At 37.4% G+C, this 21,857-nt stretch overlaps 1 protein-coding gene across 3 annotated transcripts in view; it reads right to left on the reverse strand.

Annotated features, from left to right (window-relative positions):
• The window catches only part of LOC122408485 (uncharacterized), a 142,834-nt gene that overhangs the window by 65,442 nt on the left and 55,535 nt on the right, over positions 1–21,857 (reverse strand). For all 3 annotated transcript variants that reach the window (XM_043415285.1, XM_043415291.1, XM_043415280.1), the window contains one exon: positions 10,674–10,766. The gene's annotated coding sequence lies outside the window, so the exon portion shown is untranslated. The remainder of the gene's footprint in view (positions 1–10,673; positions 10,767–21,857) is intronic.

The raw sequence follows: 21,857 nt of genomic DNA on the forward strand, positions 1-21,857 counted from the left end.
TTGACATTCGGATGGTCTGTTAAAATTGCATTCGAAATGAAAACTATTGAAATATATATTTTCGGGTAAATACGAATTCAAAGAAGGAATTTTTGATTAAACACGCAATCTGGTGAATAGTCGATCGGGAATAAGAATTTCGAATTACTTATTTTTCTCCAAGCTGATATAACAACTTTTAAAATTTCGAAATATCGACCGTTCTACAATTCAGTTATTCGACATATTGAACCCCACCCTCTTCAAAAATGTAAAAGATATATTGAATGCCAATATATTGTTAATGCCCCACCGGGTATACCCACGCTGGACCAGCAAGGACGATAATAGAACGGAATAAAAACGTCTTTTTTTCCCTTGATTCCAATTTCATGTACAATGAAGTTGTACACTTATTATTCATCGTTTTTGCTGCGTATCATGACAAGAGAAAAAACTCGAATTTATTCCATCCAAGAGGCTTGAAGCATTGCGATAAGATTCGATAGCACATCCCCAACAGAGGAACATTTTCGATTATTCATTTAATAGACTAAAATAACGCACTATCTGCTGCATAGAAGAAATAAAAATTCTCCTGATTGCACTGACACAATGATAAAATCATTAGTCTATGAGACTGAATAAAAAATGTCTACCTACAGACACCAATTGAATATCCTCATCGCCGTTTTTCGAGATTTATAATGCACCTCGTTATACGATGCACAGAATCCGGGGGGGATTTCCATCAATATAGATTTTTCCACTCCGCCCGTTCATTACTGGTAATGGGATGAAGGAAGCAAAAGAAGAGAGGGAGAGAAGATACGTTGCGATGAACTTCATGACACGAAAAAATTCCTGAGTAATTAGCGGATTCGAGTCAGCGATTTTTTTCTCTCAGGAAACGACACAATGTGGATGCCACATATGAATGGATAGGTGGGAATCAGACCGATTCCGTTTCGCGAGACACGACATATGGCGAAACAAAAGGACGAAAAAAAAACATTTGAAAGAGTTGAGACGAATGAACGTTGGCTCTGGGATCGACACACATTGAATGGTTCGTATATGCGAGCCAGGATTTAGCACCCATGTAAAAGTCTAAAGAGAACGAAATGAAGGGAAATCTGACAGAACATTTCGTATTTGAAGTTTCGAGTTGACCTCAGCGCGAACATGAATCCCTGCTCGTTCATGCTAACTCGTCCATTGGTTCGTTGTTCTTTTCAAAGGGTAGTTGGCCTGCACAAGACCTCTTAGTTTCATAGAGCTATAGCTCATTAGTTATCTCTAAAAGGTACCAGAAACATGTAGCAGCTTTTTGCGATTAATCCATAAGCCCGATTACGTTGCCGTTAGAACGTGCATTTGCATGTCCATATGTTGGCATTTTTTTCTGTTGCAGATGAGAACATCCGTCACGGATACCATTTTTTTTTTGTGAAAATGGCCTGCACGTTCGTTTTCTAGTATTTCTATTTACTCCAGTGTGAAAAGCGTGCATACATTGGACCCGAAATGACCAAAGTTCATCGTATGATTCATCAGATAAAGAGTGAAATGTCCAGAAAAAGAGATTCTAAAAGGTTGACGGCATGAAAACACGCATACATACGTTCATATATACACGAAAGTATTGATTCAGTGCTGCCGAGTATTTTCGTTGCTGAACATAAATTTCTCCTGATGAAAGCCAATGTTATTCGCCTGCTGTGACTCAATATTCCTTCATCGGTGGTAATGTATAATCATTTTTTTTCAAATGACAACGATTCATAATACAAATATAAAATCTATGGGGTGTCTCAATGATTGTCGACTGTGTAAGCCATAAACAATAGCACAACAATTGAATTTAATGATTAACGAATCCATTCAAATTGCTTGTATCGTTGTCAACTCTCTCTAATGTGTATTGCGTTTCGTCGTACTTTTTGTAGCCCAAGTTTCCTTGTAACATCGGATCCATCTTATTCACTACTCAACGTGAATACGATGACAACCCTAGATTATACAGGATTTTTTACCCCATCCACTATCAGTGTCTACCCCAATTGCTATAAATACATTCAGAATACTTCGTCAGCATTCAGACATTTTTTGCTCGTTTTCACGTTCGTAATATTTCTACGCATTCTGTTTCTAGGCAGAGCAGTTAATTGGAATGAATACCGTACCCTCGGAATGTTTTTCAATAGCTTTTTATATCTGCATAATTAATAACTCTGCAATATTCTCATCATAAAAATCTTAACTAAGATGAAGTAATTTGAAACGAGCATGACCGAAGCTGTCAAAGACTGCGGACTGTATAGAGTTGTTGCAAATAATATTCGATGAGCTTTCAAATGGTTCGTCTGTTAAGAGTCGTGTACAAAGTACGCATAAATTTGTGGACATACAGATGCAGGCAGGCTTATGTACATCCATGTATAGCTTCACACTTTCATATCCCTCGGGTTACGTAGCAGCACGAGTTAAAAGGAGATTTTTCTTCCTTTCTACGAAAGCAGTTCCTGAGTCAAGGATGGTTTTACAATATATATGTATTCATATATATATATGTATATAATATATATGTATTCATATATATGTACAAGTTTATGTGATTTTTATACGGGGCTTGAGCTAGCGGGTGGACCAGAGAAACTCTACTTTACTTTCGCCTCTTAAAAATGCTTCTTACGACTCTACGGACCATAAGGTGGCCTGTCAGTGCCACATACGAACATCGGAAAGCGAAAAGCTCCGAGATCACGAAAGAAAGAAAGAGAGCCAAGAAAAGTGCCTCCACTCTCCTCTTTTTGAGGCGAATGCTCTCGGGATTGCAGAATTGCAAAAATAAACTCAAGTATGTGATACGTACAAAATTACCGGGAACGCGAGCAAAAGGTAAAGAAAGAGGAAAAAGGTGCATGAATACGCTGCAATAAGACTTATTCCCGAGGCTAAGCTCTCGGTTGAGCTACACACCTATGAAGTACCATTGGCTGACGCAAATGGTCCTGAAAATGGAGTGAAATCGAATAAGTAAACGTTGAACTTTTCACTTTAATTCCCTTTTCAATCACAACAATATATTTTTTCACAAGTTTCTAACCTATAATATACAAGATTCCATGACTATTTTGAAATGCTAGGAAATATTATTAGTCGTTCTAGAATCAATTATCTGGAAACTTCATGCAAAGAGGTAAGTCTTATTTTACTTATGTCAATGACTTACTCATGATACATAAATCAATGAAGGAGACAATGACGCTGAAGTTTGCAACGTTGGAGTCCAACGAAATGATGTAAAAAAAAAACCCCTCCAATAATTCCAGTAATTCTTCAATTTTGTTCTCTGCCGAATTTGCAATTCTTAGTTTTTTAAGTTACACGATACACTTGATACGGTACAATTGGTCAATAACAAATGTTTTTTTCGCTCATTCCGTTAGACTCCAACGTTGCGAACTTCAGCGTCGTAGGAGACAAGAGGGGAGACGTTACAAAAGACTAATTTTAGAGTCCGGTATTCAAAATATTTTGCGAAAGAAGGGCCGTTACAATTGAAAGAAACAACGAGAAACAAGATTACAATCATTCTTCGTCTAGGATGTCTTATGGATTGGCGAGACCAAATGTCTTTCTGGATGATGCATAAACCACCAAAGTTCACCACCTCGGGTAAACTACTATTGGTCAATGGGAAGCTTCCGGAACTGAATGCATGTTTCATGTATTATAATCTGTATACCCTATACACATGGGTATATATATAATAACGCATACACAGATGGCAACCCTGATGCAGATATCGCTAGTGTATAACGACACTCGTGGTCATATCTGCACAGAAGATACGGCGATGTGACCAAGCCCAGAGTACCAGCTTGCCTATGGATCTGCCCCATACACTAAAGTAGATGAGGGTGCAGTTACAATACTCTGCTGAACTGACGAGGAAAACAGGAGAAACGAGGCCGTAAGGGTGAAACTTTCAGACCAAACGCAAACAAGGTTGTGAATATTCTGAACCAAGAGTTAGAGACAGAGAGAGGGGGGGGGGGCAGGGGGGAGGGGGAGGAAAGAGGAAGACAAAGTTCAGTTTTCAAAGAGGGTGAGCGAGAGAAAGAGAGTTTCCACAGCATCCACCTCGAGATCATATCCTATCAGCTTATTAAGTTGGCGCAGGAAACACAGGAGACTGCGACAGGACAAGGGCAATATCTGTGTGTGCCACGACTCTGCGCAAGCGTCTACCATTATTTCCTTGAATTATATTGTGTCGGTTAGATAACGCTAAACCCTCGAACATCAAGAAAGGGACGAGATAAATAACTAGCTTCCGGTTGCTCACAGATGAAAAATATAGAACGACACTTATTGAGATAATCAGTCGATTAACATAAGTCCTTGCAAACACTTACAATTTTTTTCGGCAAATATGCGAATGTGGACGAAAATTTTAACGAATTTTTAATTCGAAATTGTTACGTCCCGTGCATAAAGTAGATTTTCATATTTTTTTCTTCTTCTGTCACGAGAGTCAATAGCGTCACTTTTGATGTAAATCACAGTTTCACGCGCATTCGTCTGTGTGTACGAGCGGGCTGTATGATTGCGAGTCATTCGGCTGGAGTCGAAACTATTCGGCTATAATCGAGTCGGCTTATCGGCAAGCACTTGAAGTCATGAGTATCGCTGTGAATGACAAGAAAGATAGATCTATTGTACATATTTAAATAAAGTAAAATATGCCGTGTATCTGTCAATTTATTCCTTTCTCATCAAAAAGAACAGAAACTATTATAAATCCGACACTCACGTCGTGTGACATTTTATGCGGAACTACCTCTGCCTCGCTCGACGTTCAATATATTTCTTGATTACGTAGCGCCCTTGAGCCATTCTTTTACGCGATACCCTGAAAATTTGCTACGTTTTGAATCAATGCACGATTTCATAGATATGCTGTTATCCACCTGTACATAAGGTGCAGAATTTTTTGAGAAAATTGAATAAATTCAATTGGAAATGTACAACTTCAATCTTGGAAATTGATAGTTGAATTGCGTGTGCCTAAGTCCTGTACGGGCCCTGTGGATTTCTAAATGGTTTGCTGAAATAAATAATAACGAAAAAGAAGAAAAAGACTTGGTTTCCTTCAGCTATATTTATGATCTATAAAATTTTTTAAAAGTGAAAAAAGAATACCGAGTTATTATAATTTTGAACAAAAACTATTCAATCTGTTTTTTTGTTTTAATAATCTCATATCATTTTAATCAAGATAAATACGGTTTCACAGATTCATGGGGTTCATAGTTTGGCGGCTCATAGAATTTTGTGTAGTCGTTGTTCCTGCGTCTTTTTACGATTTTGCGATCTTTCTCGCTTTGTTGTGATTTCGCATTTTCTCGCGATTTTTTTTACTTTCGCAGAATACAGGAAGTGATTTGATACTCATGACCATTAACGTAAAATTTAAATCACCCCCGGGTGCGCTCGGCCCCCTCTTCCCCGCCAGGAGCTGCTCCACTTCTTCCGACCCGGATTTAAATTCTATATGGCTACTATCAAATTATTCTGCGTAAAGGGAATACTTACTCCTGTAACGAAGGAATGAAAAGTAAACCTATATATTGCAACGTAAAACTCCCGACCCAACAAAACCCCAAAATACATCGTAACGCGACGCAATGTTTTGCCCGAACGCGCTCAACGACCGACCGATCGTGTCATTGGTTGTTGCGTTGTGATGACAGGCGGCGGCCATACTGGCGAGTGAAACAAAGGCCTGGAACAAGCGTTAGGACGCGACACGAGCGGCACCGAGTGTTAAAAACTCAAACTATAAAACATCAAAAATTTATTTTTTGTTTAGTAAATTAAAAATCAATGCGATTTTTGATAATTATGTAATTAGGCTCAAATTAAAGAGAAATTTATAAGGGATCAACTAAAAATACGGTCGTAATGAAATTTCGTGAATAATTTCGGAAAATCAAGAATACAAAAATGCGCTTTACAGCGCGTCCACAAATCGAATGTTCGGGTGGGTATCAGAAGTTAGAACGACTAAAATTTCGAACAGGCATTCTGTATGTCTATCGATCTGTATGGAACTTCTGTATACGCATATATAGATATACGAGATATACAGAATGCCTGTTCGAAATTTTAGTCGTTCTAACTTCTGATACCCATCCGTCCAGGATTCATACCCATAACCTAAAAACTTTCCGATTAATTGTTGTATGGGGCATTGGTAAGACTGGGTGACGTATCGATCCCGAGGTCCGTACGAAATCAATTACCTAACATCGCGGATGTTCAGGATATTGAAAAAATTCGGGGACGTATCCATCCCGCTGTCTGGAGTCCGCATCCTTTAACCGGTTGTCTGGTATTATTGAACCATATATGTTCAAAAAAATGTCGGGCCCATCCTGATAATGATATGTGAACACATTGAAATAAGGTCGTTTTCAATTTTTAACCGATTCCAATAAAAATTGGTATACACCGGTTTTGTGGGTCGCTGATTTCATTTCTGAACTTAATTTTTACCTTGCGATCCTTGAAAGGGGTGAAAATTAAGGGTGAAATTGTTAGATTTTTCAATGAAATGTTTTTATGCTATATTACGTAATAAATGTATGTTTTTTAGGGCACCAGACTCTTTCATCGAAATGAAACAAAATTCGTTACCTGCAAAGAAGTGAAAAATGAGGGTTGGGGTGAAGTCACTGAGTCATTCACTTATTTTCAAATCTCATAATTGATTCTACCTCCTTGTTTCCCGAATTCTAGGGATTAAAAAATTTTTTTGGGGCAAAATTGCCATCTCCTTAAGCTCGGTAGCCAATATCGTTGCCAGTTCTCGTTACACAGACTTCCTGTATTTTTTTTACTCTTCCTGTATTAAACGTGAAGGCTGCGATAAAAAAAAAGAGGCATAGTAGACCCCATAGTGGTGGGGTGGAATGAAAGAAAATGAACCAAAATCCTTCTATATATTTTGCTCAATTTTTTTTCATGTAGAAAATGAACGTTTAGTTCATTATTCATCGGAGAACAAATGATCTGTCGACCATTGTTGGATCCCAAAATTTTTTTCTCATTCATTTTTTCGAGTTCCAGTGGAATGATTTTTTTGGAGCAAAGTAGCCACCCCCCTTAAAATATTGTAAACATCAATCATCGACAAGTTTGAGTATTTTGTAGTAGTTTGAGTATCTAATGCGAGGCATATGAAAAATAGTTACGAATGCGATTTTTGTCAACAATCAGAATAAAATGAACGTCTATCAGCAATTTGTACAATAGTCCTCATCGGCTTAGTCTTACAATGAGACAGTTATGAGTTTCTCGATAAACAAAGAATTCCTTCTGGTTCCGAAATTGAAATTTAGTAAGTGCCTCAGATTTCGCAATTTAGTGAGTGGCCACATGCCCCACATTCCTTCATTGATCATGCGGAAAAATGGAATCGAAAGGGTTTAATAAAAATTGGTCAATTATTATTGGGAAATCTACAGCGTCCGAGCTTCTACGCTAAGCTTGCTGCGATGTTCGTGCGATGATATTGTCACGGTTTCTCCCTCTTATTCGTGCTTGTATTTGTTTAATTACTCAAAATGAAGATCCAATGTTCCCTGACGACGATCGTCTTTTGGGATGGGTGGGGGTGAAAAGTTCGAACGCCAAAATAGCGAACAGGCATTCTGTACATCGATATGCATATATCGTTCGCTATTTTGTCGTTCGAACTTTTCACCCCCACCCATCGTTACAATATTAATAATTTCACATGCAAAATTCAGTATAACTCTCAATTTCTGGATTATTGCCAACCGCATTTGACGCCGGTTATTGCAGTGATAATACATACAGACGAGATTTACAACTATAGAAACATCATCGAGAGTTTTACCTACACGTGCCCAGCCAGAATATCACGTTCGTATTTAATATCGCACAATATCAATTAGGCAGTGGTACGATTGTGTGATGGGGATTGAACGAAGTCAATAGAAATCACTTATTTATCACGGTACATGATATATTTGAATTTTCAAAATTCGTAATTGGATTCGATACACATGAATCCGTTGTCAAAGTCAAATAACGTAATTTCTCTGCAGTGCAATGTTTCCACCTGCAAACAATGAGCAATCTCAAAAAATTATCAACTCGGTGGTATAATCAGAAAAGAAGGAATAGTCTGATCATATAGATATTAATTCAAGCATCGATGAAAAAAATTCGATTGTGCATACATTCAGAGAGCGTATGCAGCCCGAAATTGACAAGCCAGCGAGAGGCCTGTCGGGGGTGTCGGATTGTTCCTGGCTAGAAAACGTTTTTATCGAGGGGATGGTCGCCGCTGTACTCACCTCGATTGAATTGGTTCGTGACCCTTTTTCCCCGGCCAAAACTGATTGTCGTCGGGTGAGCATACAGAAATGGGAGGGTTGAAAAAGCAGGATGGAGGGAGGAACTGAAATTGGCAAAGAGAAGCTGAAAACGCGCGGGCTCTTTCTGACCAGGGGCTTCGTTAGAGCGTTATGACTAGCGTCGCGAAACGTGCGGGACCATTCCGTACGTCAAGAGCGAAGGAAAAAAGAAAAATATGTTGGAAATGAAGAGGGAAAAAAATCGGCGAGAGAAAGAAGTGAAAGAGAAAAAATTGATTGAAAGTGATTTCACGATCCCGCGATATTTGATTACAATCCAGAACACGTGCGACGGAGAAAAAGTGGGGGATATACGAGAAAGCACATTTTTCTCGCTCTAATTAAACGAATGCAATTATCCTTAGAGTAGGAATATCAGAAAGAAGGAGGTGGCGTATGTACAGGTGTATGTGGCGTCCCGTTTTGTTAATTGGGTTCAGCATACTCGTCGTTTACGTCGAAACACAATTTTTTTCTTCATTTTTCTCACTCTCCTCAGGCGACTTTTTCTATCAAGAGTTACATTTTCTTTGAACTTTTAACTCTAATCACTAGCTTGGGGTCTAAACGATCTTATTTATCGTGCGATTCTACCCTCTTTTCTATAGTAAACGACACTGTGAAATTCTGCGCAACACCGTGCCACACAGTATCGTATGGTGCTCATATTATTTTGCTCTTGTTGGAACACGTTGTGTAACACAGTATCGCTCTGTGTTGCTTGCTGGAAAGCTCCCTCAGAGAAGTGTGAGTGATTAGGATTAATAACTTTTTCATGATTTATGGATCCCTTGCCGACCACTGAGTCTACAACCGGAGAATTTGCACTTTAATGAGCACAACGTAACAAAAAACAGTCAATTTATTCAATTTTTTATCGTTTCGATATAAACACCACGAACATACAATTACGATAAATTTAAGTAAACAAAACGAAAATACACTTATCGATAAAGATGATTGGTTCTAGACTGTAAACGTCCTACGATATTCGTTTTCTGATGAGTGCGAGGTTTGAGAAATCGATCGTACGGAACCAGCCATTTACCGCAGTTACCATGCGAGCAAGTAGGTTACCGTAGTCGTTATTCGTTCTGTGATAAGGAACAACAAACAACTAAATTCACCTGGCACGCCATACTAGCCCTGAGCTGTGCACAACGGTATACAGCTCTGGCCGGTTGAAACTCTCATTAATCATATTCCATGAGAGCAACAAGTCAACAATAGTGCCCTAACTCAAAATTTCACAGCGTCTACAAATCTCACATCTCGATAAAAATGGTCGTATCTATTTGACTGCTACAAGTTGGAACGTATCGAAATTAAATACAATTGATAGTCCAGTCGGCCTGTCGTCATAAAATCTTATGTGCATATGGGGGGCATTCCATGCCAACGGAACCTACGGTAGCAATTCACATTTCTGTAAGATGCTGCCGCGTCTCTAGATCCGGAATTGAATTATATAATAGCAAAGTTTTTCCACGCAATACGAGAATTTTACGTAAATAACTTATTCAATGTTCTATATAAATACGAAGTAGGTATGTTTAATCCGCTTATTGTAGCCACTTGAAAATGATGTGACAACAAAACTTTCGATTACTGAGTTTTAAAAAACTTGAGCTTGTATAAGGAAAGTCTCTTCTTTAGAAGTCAGAAAACCCTAGTTTGTCAGAATTATCTATGGCAGATATGGTCTAGGATTCGCGACGTTGAAGTTTGCAACGTTGGAGTTTAACGAAATGAAAGAAAAAAAGATTTTTAATTGAGCAATTTTTTATTTCACGAAGTATCAGTTGCAAGTTGAAAAACTACGAATTGGAAATTCAGCAGGGAACGAAATTGGAGAATAACTGGAATAATTGGAGGCTTCATTTCGCTCATTTCCTTGGACTCCAACGTTGCAAACTTCAGCGTCATTAGGATTCCATATATGGTGAATCAATGCTTGATATCGTGGGAGCCAAACAACATACTAGTAAATATGAATTACCTAAATCAATCCCAACCTGAATATCTGGCGAAACATATTAAATGCAAACTCCGGCTCCATGCAAAATAATTACTGTTTCTATTTTGAAGGCTTCTCCAACCATTATCGTTACGATGATTAGACTGCTAGATGGTGTGCATCCATCTAACCAGAGCATCGAAATTTTTCACTTTTAATGCGTAACTACAATGAACCTATTTTTTTGAGCGAAACGTGATTGGAACTTGAGACAAACTCACCATTTAAGAATTCACTAAGTCAGTTGACATCCATCGAAATTTATCGCAGCTGGTGTTTTAGCATCAACGGCAACTACGAATAATTTGCGGTCTCTGAAATTGAGAGAGAAAAACTCATTATTCAAAAATAAAAACGACTAGGGCTCGCTTTTCGACACAACTAGAGAGTAATTCACTATTTGCATCAAGCAATACAGTACATAAAATAATTGTTAGAAGACTGGAAATTTGTATTCAGTCATAGTCAGTAGGCATAAAAGCGAGTATAGTACTCGGGGAGTCCAAAGTAACAAGCCCCTTAAATTGAATCCCTCGTGTACGAAACAGTTGCTAGTTATCAGCTTCAAACCATCATGAACTAACGATGTTATATGCACAAAAATATATTTTAATGAGTGTCAATTATTTTTATTCGTAAACTTCACTTTTGTTAATAACGAGATTATGTTTGTATTTTTTTTCTTTTATAAAGTAGAGCTTTCGGATATACTCATATTTACTAGTGTTGAATGAACAAATTTTAATTTTGAGGCTTTTACGGCCATTGTTTTTGTAAAAGTTACTATGTGTAGCTTCCGGAGGAATGCCGTGTAAATGGTCAGTGTGTTGCCGACGATCGGGGCTCCCAGCTCTGATGATGCAAATTGTAACGTTTGCGAAATGTCAGCAACACGCTGATAAAATTTGTACAACATTTATCCTGGAGCTATACGTAGTAACTTTTACAAATGAAAAAATTTGTAGATTTTTACCAAAAGCTTGAAAAAATTTTATACGAAATATTAATTTTTGAACGAAAATTGGAGAGCGAACGTCGTGTATAGAAATTGCGTAAGCGGTCATTTCGCTAAAAGTGGATGGTTGGAAAATAATGTTTAACGTATTGAATAATTCTCTTATGATATATCTTACGCCATGAAAAGTAAAAAAAAACGATGGAATTTTAATGTTGATAGTGCATGAAGTTCCTTAAAGAATACTTTTGTAAAAATCAATAAAAGAATATAGTTAGAAGTACATTTTGATAGCGAGTACATGGAATAAGCTTTTTGAAAAGAAATTCTATTGGGATAGAAATTCCGATAGCTCGGAAAGGTATTCGACATCATATAGTTGTAGCAACCAATTTCCGTTTCGCTTTGTGAGCGACTGACCCGTAAAGAGCGCTCAGCCTTGGCAGATACATACAGAGACCAAATGAAAGAGATTCTTCTGAGCTGTTCCTCTTCTCGACAGTGCTCTGTCGTTTCAAGCATCCCCGAATAATTTATCAGACGATCGATCAGTACTGCTGCTATGAATACTTAGATTCATATTAGTATTTCATAGGAGTTTGAAATAACGAGGAAAAGAAAGGACAATGATGTTACTATAGATGACAATATTTTTCAAAAGCGTATCCAATTTAATTTATGCCCTGCACGGGAGGAGGTGCGATTTATTAGTGACACCGATCAGCCGAACTTTTTATAGCAGCTGCGAGCGAGAATAAAATTGCCACGAATTTCCCATGAGACGCTCGATTACGATACTCCAAACCAAATCGGTTCAAGTCGTTGTACGACATAATCGGTATTTCTGGTGAAAATTAAGTCTCGTTTCAGTTCATTACCAATTTGCATACAAAATTGTTACACGCGTAATATTGATTTTTGTTTTGCGTTTAAAGTCCATGAAAAACACAACGGCGGTAGTCATTCGATGTTCGAAATGTAGTAAAGCGGATAAAATTTTTACTTTCACAAAGAGACCCCGGATATACCCGACCCGTGGGTGTTAGTGCATCGAAAAACGTTCCCATCGTGATCATATTAACACACCATAGCATAATTTTTGAATCTGCTTCATATACGGTGACCAATAATAATATGTGCCGCATCCATATGAGAAACAAGTTGAAACTAATAGATTGTTTTCAGCTATACGCTGGAAACGATCGTTAATATAAACAGACGCGGTAGCGGCTCGACGCCAAGTATTAAAAAAAAAAAAAAAAAAAAAAAAAACGAGAGTGTAAGGGAAAAACCAGCGCGAGTCCTGCCACACTCTTGTATACGCGAATATTTCGATTTATGACGTCACAGCTTATTCAAACCTTTCGCACGGACAAACCATTACAGTTGAAAATCTGAAAATTGGTGACGATTTTTTTTTTCCAACATGCGCATCGTATTTGTAGAAGAATTTCATTCGTTCTTTCCATTTTTTCAGAATCTGCGATTCATGTACATAAAAAACATTTCAGAAGCCAGTAAAACGCGTGATTAAATCCCATTCTCTGATACGAGAAATAAATCCTTGTAGGTATTATCAAAATAACGGAATGAGGTTCAATATGATTTTTCTGAGAATAAAGAATTTTGCATACTCAAAATCAACGTAAATACGACAAAAGTCTAGAAAAGAGGTAGCATCGCGAGCTTTGTTACGAATATTATTAAAACTCCATTTGTAAATAGTGAAGCGTGGACATAAAATGAACGTTGTAATCTCCGGATGCGCGTATTTTCTGTCGAGAATCGTCGGTTCGTGAATTACAAATCGTGTGAAAAACGCTCCTCTGGTGTATTTCTTCACTAATTAACGCATCTCGTTTCCTTGTTCTTCATAACTTTCTGCATCTCTTTCCTCTGAAGATATATAATATGTTCATGTGACTCTTTATCCCACTTCCTTCCCCTTTCCCACCCTCATTCACCCGCTGTTATTTTGATGCTCCGTTAGAAACAAGAATTGAAGGCATTCGCTGTGGGAAATACAGTGTGGTTTTTGCAAATTCTTTTATCTCTCTTTCTCTCTCGGGTAATCGTCATTCAACAAAACCACAGAGCGAGTTTGGAGCTCTTGGAGAACGCGCATATTCGAGTTCTTAGCGAAGCCAACAGCAGCTGCTGCAAAAGCAAAGCGTGAACGCGAAACGTGAATGTTGTCGCGATAAAAAAGAGCTTTTGGTGCCGATGTGTACGTATACAAACCGAGCATCGAAACGAGAAAAACCCGGGCTCGCCCGGGATGTGTCAGGGTGTGGTGCTCTCATTCACCGCATGGAGAGGCCCGTCGAGAGCAATATACCCAAATGCTGATAAGAGACTCATAGCCGGAAAAAATTCGCTCGCTTTCGTTTCTGTCTTTTCCTCTATCTTTTTTTTCCTCCTTTTTCTCAATCTCTTTTTCTCGTTCATGCACAGTGCACACATACCCACTTTTCCGTTTTTTCATTCTTTACTCCATTTTTACCCGCACTTCCCTTCCTGTCAATTCCATTTTTTCACATCTCGGAGACAATCTCTCACCACGATGCGGAGCAACCGGGTGAATTGAAAAAAGTGTCCGATTCATTGTCCCTGCTTCTCTCTTTTCTGCCTTCTTCTTACAACACATTTGAGTCTCCTCTATTTCATCGTATGTGGCTCAGCTATTATAAGAAGATAATAAAAAAATTTTAATCTAGCTCATGAATTTCATTTTTGAGTGATTGATTAGGTCTTGTTTTTTAAGTTTGAACCATAGGCTCAGACTCAAGACTTGATAATAGCGATAAAATTTGCAGCTGGCCAAGGCAAAAACAGCCGAGTGCAACCTCACTACAAACGACTAATTTTCAGTTGATAAAAGAACTATCGTCATTCCAATCTGACAACAAGTATTTTGCGATCGATTATATTGTGACTTCCATACTGACCTAAAATATTTCAATTACAAATTTCTAATTTCTCTTCATCTGCATGTGCCCCACCCAGTGAAACGTTGTTGGAAATAACTTAATTCGACATATTTTTCATTCAAACTGGTCTTAGTCTAACTTCCATATTCAAAACGCTTTTATGCGCAATAAAAAATGTTTCAACATTCCATCAGCAGAGTTTGATATACAAATATGATCTATGGCCGTTGTGAATCTTGTTTTGTTTTCTGAAAATATGAGAGAAATTATAAACTTGTCCCCCCCCCCCCCCCCCCCCCGCGATCATTCCATGCGTTTCCCACAATTTTCTACGTTTCTCGGTATTTCACGAACTAGAGGAAATAAATACGAAAAGTTTAACCGTCGAAAGGTCACTTTTTAGTGTCACTGCAAACGTTAAAATGCCACGGGGCCATCTGAATACGGCCGAGCAAGCGATCGTCCAGCCTGGCAGTGATTAAGACACTCATATAGATATCATTTCAGTACATACAATGTACGAATGACTACCTCCAAACTTGTCCATTTTTTACATTTCGTTTCAGCGGTAACCAGCGCTGTTATTAGTGCGGCACAACTTTTTTCTCGCTGAAAAAAAATCGACAATGAATGTCGTTTCAACTATTTTAGCATTTTTTCTCAACATCATATACGGCTTGCTAGCAGCGTTTCGGTAGAATTACAGCAACAAACTGCTTGCGAACTTTCAGGGAAAGCGGCTTTTACTGTTCGTACATATATATATATATCAAGAGACGCGGTAGCGGCTCGACGCCAAGTATTAAAAAAAAAAAACAAGAATGTAAAAGAAAAGCCAGCCGATTGATGACGTCATAGCATTTTTCAAACCGTTCTCACGGATAAACTGCAGCAGTTAAAAGTCTGAAAATTGGTGACAATTTTTTTTCGATTTTTCTCTTTCAATTAGTCGTTGTAGCAAGTAAATCCGTCCACTCAATCCCAAGATATGATGATTTAGGCGATGTTATTTTTGAATGAAGTTATTATTGACAAGCTATATCACAAATTTTTTTAAAGAAGTTTTTTAGACATGGAGCCAAGTTCATAAATATACACCTTTTATAGACATCAATCGTTATTTACTTATCCATTATTTTCATTTATGTTGAATATATTTAAAGGTTGTTTGTGTCGAACTCGATAATAGAATTATTATTATTAGTATTAATATTATTATTATTTAATTCTTTCGACGAAAATTTGAAATAGTGGAAAAGTGAAACGGTACATGACATTGACACAATTCAGCCAGTTCTATCTACACTATTTCTCTTGCTAGGAAGTTATTTTTTCTTTCTCTCATCGGCCACTTGAGAAACTGAAAAATCCTGTAAAACTTAACAGCAGAATTAATAAAATGGACACTAACATAAGATATTACTGTTGAATCATTTCAGAGTCGATATAAAGCCACAAGAAGGTTACAACCGTGTCGAGAGAAACGTATTTCAATGCTGGATGTGCTAGTTAGTTTGATTAATTTTTTGTCAGATTAAGGGCTCGACAAACTTTTGAACATCAAATATTCCATACGCCTCACCATATTCACGTGGATAGATTGATCGAACTTCTGAGGAGGCATATTTATTTATCGTCCGGGCTGAAATATATAGCTTGCTGGAAGGCACAAACAGACGTTGATTAAGACGCATCTACTGTGATCGGAAGAATTAGGGAAGGTAAGATGGTTCTAAGCGTTAAGAACGCTTCTCCTTTTTCTTAATGTAATATATATATATATGTATAATATTAATGTTGAAGTACATTGAAAGCTCGCGGCTGTGTCGATAGAAGAGCGATTAAGTTCACGATCCAGGAGAGTCGTTAACCCCCATCTAGAGTGCAATCGTGCCGAGGGTTCGTAAATTTTCATCGCCGTACGAAAACTACAGACTCTTTCACTTATTCCCTCTTTTACTCCCTCTCTCTCTCTCTCGTTGTCTCGCTCGCTCTTCTATTACTGTAGATTTTTATCGACAGAGAATACCGAAGCGAAGAATTGGCTACTTTGAAATTACTCTCGCAATTCCGCTCGGATGCACGTAAAGGGTGCTTTCCTATCTTTGACAGCTCGGAAAATTCGAGTAAACCGAGCTCAAACAAAAAGAGCTAAAAAACCAAAAAGGAAATTTGAGATACGCAATAAACGTTGAACGACGGGTTGTGTACAAGGAAATGCATAGTCCAAATGATAAAAAAAGAAACATCTTCTCAGCACAGTGACTTGTAGTTAATCACAAAAGCACGGCCATACACGACTCGAAATTTTGAACATTTCATCACTTGTTTCGTTTGTTCATCTCTGTAAAAGAGACGTCTGGAAAAGGAGCCTGAAAAACAATTTAAAAGTAAGTTCGTAATTAGTGTCAAAAAAAGTTCCATTCTCAAACGGCATTTAAAATGTCGACAGCTCCTCCTTTAAATATCATTCAAATCCTACAAGCTAACAGAAACGCCAGCCGATTGTACATTTTTTTTTAAAATTATGAATAATACATGGTGAATATAATAACTTCATAAACTTAGGGAGCAAACTGAGATTTAAAGCTACGACGATCTGGAAGCTGTAGGAACTGAATGTTTTTCTTAAATTCCTTATTCGTTACAGTATGTATGCAAAGCGTCGTGATTTTTCTTTTTTTTTTTAATTTGACAATGAGAGGTCGCTTGCATCCAAAAATTTTCTTGATTCCGAAATATCCTGTTTCCATCGAACTGATAAAATATCAAATGTACTTTCTGCTATACTCCATCTACATCATTTTCAAATGTTTATTTTCGAAAAATTGTATCGGCCTCACTGGATCAAGCGGAAAAACGTGTTAGACCAAAGAACTTTCCTCCACAGTTCGTAAGGTTTATGTTTCATACATGGATACCAACGTAGCAAAACGATGAGGGTAAAAACGATGGGTGGAAGCGAGAAACATGAAAAGAACAGAAGAAAAAAAGAACCATACAATGATACTTTCCTGAACGGACCAGGTCTGGAGAAGTTTTTCCAACTTTGCTGCAGCCATCAATCACTCGCCTTGACAGGGAGTCGAATTTTTTCCGTCTCTTCCCTCGCTTCGTTATCTACTTTCCCGCTTCTTTTCGCAATCATCCTCAGAGCTACAGCGAGAACTCTACGGAAATTCAGTTTCCGGGAAAAATCCTTCAGCGATTCGCCTTCAAACGGATAGAAAGTAAACGATTTTTTGCTCAGCCTACCAATAGAAGCAATCCCATCGCTAACAACTCGCCTACCGAATAAAAATGTGAGAGAATAAAAAAATTGCATAGTTCCTCTATTTTTCAAAGTGAAAACCGAATATTGTTTTTCTATTCAGACTTTCATTTAAGTAAGGAAAGCCTGGCTTCTTTCCTCCCACTCGAATTGGGTGGTTCTTTTCTATCCATTGAATTAAATTTCGTGATATGCTATTGAGTGCGGGACTTCCCTAGCAGAAGATCGAAGTGAAGAACACAACAGAAAAACGTCCGGAAGAAACACTTGTGTGAATATTTTATAATCGAAACACGTTCACTCCAAGTTCAGTCGAAAAACGAAAAACCCTGCGGTCTTCGGTCGAATTTCGTTTCTATTTCTGTTCATCCAAACTTTTGTTTTATCGCGTTTGTGAATTATTAAAACCTGTATATCGTAGCGATAATGTATCCCAAAACAATATAAGACCCTAATGGACAGGGTTCTCTTTAAATTATGTATCGACGATTGTATTCTTTGCTTCTATATTATCAGATCTTTCCAATTAATGAATAAACAACTGGGTATAGAAGTTCACATAAAGCAGAACGGAGCTTTGTTTCGGAGGGGATCATATAACCGATTCATTGTACATTTAAATCCTGATCATTTTTATTCCCGCATATTTTAATTCTTAAAATTCGTGGCAAGCTTGATTATCGAGTCGCTTTGAAAACTACTATAGTATTAACAGATAATAGAGAAAAGAAAGACGATTGTAGAGCTATGAATAATGCACAATCGTTACGAAGTTTATATATACGCGGGATTCTGACAAGATAAGAAACTATAGACTCCTTCCTTTGCTTAACTTATACGATAGTACGTCCAGTCAATTTTCATGTAAATGAAGGTCCAGTAATTGCTTTGCGAATACCACGGTAGAATTCAGTGAGAATTCAATTGAGTTTGAGTACACGTCTCTGCATTGTCTCCTTCCACTCTCTCTCTCTCTCTCCTCTCTCTCTCTCTCCTCTCTCCCTCTCTCTCTCTCTCCTCATCTCTCCTCTCTCTCTCTCTCTCTCTCTCTCTCTCTCCTCTCTCTCCTCTCTCTCTCTCTCTCTCTCTCTCTCTCTCTCTCTCTCTCTCTCTCTCCTCTCTCTCTCTCTCACTCTCTCCTCTCTCTCTCTCTCCTCTCTCCTCTCTTTTTCCTCTGCTCAAAGCTACCTTTCTCTGATCTCAATCATCTAGAAGGCTAGTAGAACTGCCTTTAACTCAACATATCATGTTGTTGTCTCTCCTATAACCAAAACCAAAAGCTTATACACAGCCAATATACGGGAATTTCCTTTCTTAAAAAAGACGTTTTGATATATCGAATGTGAAGCCTCTATTCGTTGCTATGGTTTTGTTTATTCGTTGTCATGGATCGTTGCAAAGCATCATATTCAATATCAAATGAGCTTTCAAATATATTTACTAAATAACCGGACAATGTGGGTGAGCCAACTCGAAAAAATCAGTTGGTAAAGAGCTTAAGCAAGGATATGCGAATAATTAAAAAAATGTACAGTTGGTAGCAACAGAACTGAAATAAGACAAAGGATTAGTGAAAATGTTCAATATCCAATTGTGGAAAGCAAAAATTTTGTGAATTAAAATGACTGAAAAATCGAAAACTGATTAATTGGCTGAATCATGAATTTGTCAGATGATAATTTTGTCAGTGAATATTCTTACAGAGTCGTATAATTTGTAGTTTATCGGAAAATATTACCAATTGCTAAAATCATTCATATTTGACCGGTTAATGTTCGCAAATGTTTAAATAATTTGAATGGGTACATGAAATATCACTCAAACACCTCCATACGTTCTACATTATTCAAAAGACTTGTGATTGTTAAAATATGGACTTGAGTTTCAAATATTCTGTAAGTTTTAATATTTGATGTCTACCATCGGTGCTTTTTTACTGTTCATATAAATAACGATATTACGAAAATGAAAGTTCTATTTAAGTATTCTGCTTCCAACCGTATGTTTAAAGCTCCAATTATTATTTAACTTTGAATAACGAGGAAAACGTTTTTCTAATTGCCACACGATTATTACTCAAAATCAAAGTAAAAAGCAACCTTTAAGCCCTACAGAGGGGTCGCTGTTAAGGCTACTTGTATCGAGTGTTCTCTACTTATTGACGTCCCGGTTCTATCATTCTTTGACGCTCGATCGAAGGGGCCATCATGTTCGATCGTCACCAGAGTCTATATATATTTATATATAAACTTGAAGTTCTCATAAGTGGTAAGCGAACTCCACACATGTTTCGGTGTTGACATAAAACAATAGTCAAAAATTAATTGATTGAAAAATTCCACTAAAGCAGACATTATTCAAAAAACCGTCGAAGTAATCGTCAAATAAAAAACTGGAATGAACTTGGAACGCGAATGTCACTGCTCAGTATCATGCACCCAGCTTTCGATAAACTATGATCTATGCATTATCCATTCAAATGACGATTAGAAGTTTCATGTAGTGCATACTGAATATATGAGGTATTCCAGCATTTGAAAGTTAATAATTCCTATTACATTATTTGAAAATTATCAACAAAAATAATTTGAGTACCAAAATAATTTAGTATCGGCTTGAGATGAGCTATTCGAGAATGTTTTGGAATTTTGAAAACGTTAATAGCTTGTAAACCACCGAAAAAATAATCTAACCACCACGGGTGATGGCTTAAAATTTTTTACACGTTATCAAGGTATTTTTAGAATTTTTTCAGATTTTTAAAACATGACGTTTTTTTCGAAAAATTTTTTTTCTGAAACGAGGGATGTTCGGAATACTAAAAATATGATGAGGGTGTTTTTTTAGACTCAATGTGATCATATAAAAAAAAATTAAAGAAATCCGAGAGGGTCAGGGTCACGGGTTTACACATTTTCTACGTTGCGTAATGGTGGTTTGTGTCAGCGACGAGAAACACGAGAAGGTGTTTGTATTCTCAGTTATGGGGCACCCTCTGACACAATCCAATTGAAAAATCAGTTATCACAATTTTTTGCGGAGCGAAAGTATAAAAATCTTGGACTTTAGGGGTTCATCGGAACTCGCGAAGTTGTTTTTGCGTCTTTTCACGATTTTTTACTTTTCTGCGGTGCCGCAACTTTTCGCGGATTTACGGGATCCATAGTTTCACGGTTCATTAAATCTTGCGGAGTCTTCATTTCTGCGTCGTTTTACGATTTCACTGTTTTTCGTGGTTCCACTATTTTTTGCGTTTTTACGGGGTCCAAAATTTCGAGGCTCATCGGATCTCGCGGAGTCATCAGATCCGCGTCCTTTTACAATTCCGTGATGCTTCGCTCCTTTTTACTTTCACGGAATACAGGATGTGATTTGATACTTGAGATAATAAACCTGAAATTTTAATTTACACGCCCAGGGGTGCCCGCCCCCTGCAATCCCCGTTGCTCTGGTATGAATTCTATATGTCCACCATTAAATCATATGCTCCTGTGGAGGAAGAACGAAAAGTAGACTACATGGGGTCTTCAACACCAAATCGGAAGGTTTTAAAAATTTTGATATTTGATTTACTCAATTTTTGGATATATTCTAGTTTACCTCAAAAAAGCCTTTTTGTTAAATTGTGAGATTATTTATATTACTTGTTCAGAAAATATCAAATTAAAAAAAAATCAAAAACTTGAGGAGAAACAAACTTTGAAATCTCAATACTATGCAAAAAAATGCATTTATATAACGCAACCACGTTTTCCTCGCTTTTCGAGCCTGCCGGCGGTACGCTTGAAAAAGCTCGGAAACGCGGTTTGGTTATATAAAGTATCGTGTGCATCTCGGAGGCAGGGTGGACCTTTGTTACACAATGTACTATTTTATAGAAAATCGATTTTTTTTCAATCAATAAATTAACCTATCAGCTCAAGTTAAGCAGTGAAGTAGTCATTATGATTGAAAATATGGATATTTTAAAGATATGTGATATTTATTCAAATTTATCTAATTTACGATAACTTCACGGTACTCTTAGGAAAACATGGGGCACAGTGGATACCATAAGCAATTAAACTACATGTGTCGGTTTACATATGTCCTGTTAACTACTGCTGTGTTCAAAATTTGATTTTCCACACTTATTTCTTATATCCTGTCAAAAAAAATGTATAGGGCAAGTATTCCAATTATTAGAATAATCCTCTACATGAATGTTCATATATTGAATTATAATTGTGCACAGTATTTTTTCTCAATT

This window comes from Venturia canescens, chromosome 1 (assembly GCF_019457755.1).
Source record: "Venturia canescens isolate UGA chromosome 1, ASM1945775v1, whole genome shotgun sequence".
NCBI lineage: Eukaryota > Metazoa > Arthropoda > Insecta > Hymenoptera > Ichneumonidae > Venturia > Venturia canescens.